The sequence below is a fragment of the Dendroctonus ponderosae genome, unplaced genomic scaffold (assembly GCF_020466585.1).
Source record: "Dendroctonus ponderosae isolate FM_Combo_2020 unplaced genomic scaffold, Dpon_F_20191213v2 Dpon_F_20191213_7, whole genome shotgun sequence".
In the NCBI taxonomy this organism is placed as follows: Eukaryota; Metazoa; Arthropoda; class Insecta; order Coleoptera; family Curculionidae; genus Dendroctonus; species Dendroctonus ponderosae.
This window is the reverse complement of record NW_026018916.1, coordinates 2,934,095-2,935,725: the sequence shown is the minus strand read 5'-3', so window position 1 is coordinate 2,935,725 and position 1,631 is coordinate 2,934,095. Positions and strand designations below refer to the sequence as shown.

The 1,631-nt window shown below is 36.5% G+C and overlaps 1 long non-coding RNA gene across 8 annotated transcripts in view; it reads left to right on the top strand.

The window, feature by feature from the left end:
* Window positions 1-1,631, top strand: part of LOC109539300 — a 17,695-nt gene that overhangs the window by 13,100 nt on the left and 2,964 nt on the right. For 3 of the 8 annotated variants that reach the window (XR_007281996.1, XR_007281995.1, XR_007281997.1), the window contains 2 exons: window positions 196-1,105; window positions 1,167-1,480. This is a non-coding gene — a long non-coding RNA (uncharacterized LOC109539300). Of the gene's footprint in view, window positions 1-195; window positions 1,481-1,631 lie in introns of all 8 variants that reach the window. The other 5 variants (XR_007282001.1, XR_007282002.1, XR_007281998.1 and 2 more) reach the window with 4 other exon arrangements.

Here is a 1,631-nt window from a genome sequence, read left to right as displayed (position 1 = left end):
AAATAGGAGCACTATTTATCAATCTGTAATAAAGGACGTGAGGAAATTCTGTCTTTTTTAAAGACAAAAATTTTTGAGGCGATATACCCAAAAAGTTTGTAAAAAAAAAGTTTTCTTTTAGTTGAATATTTAGCTTTTGTATGCACTGTTCTCTATAGCATACTGTCAAATACCCAATAGAGTACATTATTGCAGAATAGCATCATTACTGTTAACTCATGAAAGCGGGCCATGAAACAACTCCATGATCCGAAGCAACTGTGATCAATTATTCAGTTTAGAACGAATAAGGCAATACCGATAAATTTGGGGGGCAAACAGGCGTATGAATGTTAAGATTGTTAAACTAGTAATCTGGCTGTAAAGAAGATAAAAAACATTTTTTTTTCATTTAATTTACTAGTTTCAAGTACTTAACAGAAATGTTTGCAATATTCAAACAAATCCATCTATTCAATCTGAACTCAAGGTTACAAATTAAAATGCAATATTCCTTTCGGCAATTCAGCTATCAGATTCCGGCTCCTGGGGAGATTTATTTTTACTGCTGGACCATTAAAATTCAACGCTCCCAGTAAAACAATCTACATTTGCATAACGCGATGCGACTACGTGCTGCGTGATGGTTGCTGATACCAAACCAAAACACAATATGGAAACTGGCCAGCGGCGGTGCAGTTCCTTGCTAGCAGCTCATGAAGGTTAAATGAAAGTCGACCGAATTGCAGCGATTTTATGGTTTAAACGACAGTGTAACTTCTATTATGTTTAAGGAGTACAATTTATTGCTCTTTCAATGACTTCATTGGATTTATGTGTGTATCAGAACAGCTTTTAAAAATCTGAAATTCGAATACTCATTTGCAGGACGGTAAATGATTATTTCCATTTACTTTTGTTTAAATCCTTGTAGAATATGAATAATTTATTTAATAAAAGTATACAAAGTGCACCGTGTGAGTTTGATAATGTTGGCGTATTCGGGTATTCGATTATTCAAACATTCGAGTTATGACTAGACATAATTATTCGCTTTTTGAATATTCCAATACTCGAATTATTCGAGTTTGATTCCGAGCCCTATTGCGGATCATCCTTATTCAAGGTAAACTGAAATGTGACCAGAGCGACACCACTGACTGACTGTTTCTCCAAACTGTCTTCAGAGTGCGCCACTAACAAGTCTCCCCACCAAATATGACGTAACGAAATCCAAAATGGTTGCTGGAATGGCTCCACCAGTTACCGCCCCCCCACGTGGACTCCTTGAGCAACTGTTCAAGTGCGACCAGTAGTCATCTAGTCATCACAAGATGTTCATCGTATAACATTCCTAGTTGGCATGTTCTGGACAGTCGTTATGCGCTCGAACGTAGCACGTAGAGTTTGGTATGAGCGTAATTATATTGTCAAAAAGTGTGTAGTAATGTGGAGCCTAGTGTAATTGACAGCAGTTTGTAGTTGCAAATAACAAAAAGATGTGCGTTACATTCTTAAATTTGGTCAATTTTGCTGCGAAATTAATTACGAATGAATGAAGTGACGTGAACAAAAAAAATGGTGTGCGTCACGGGACGCTCGACAGAAGTGATAACTTCATCAATTAATAGAAACCATAAAATATTGAACTT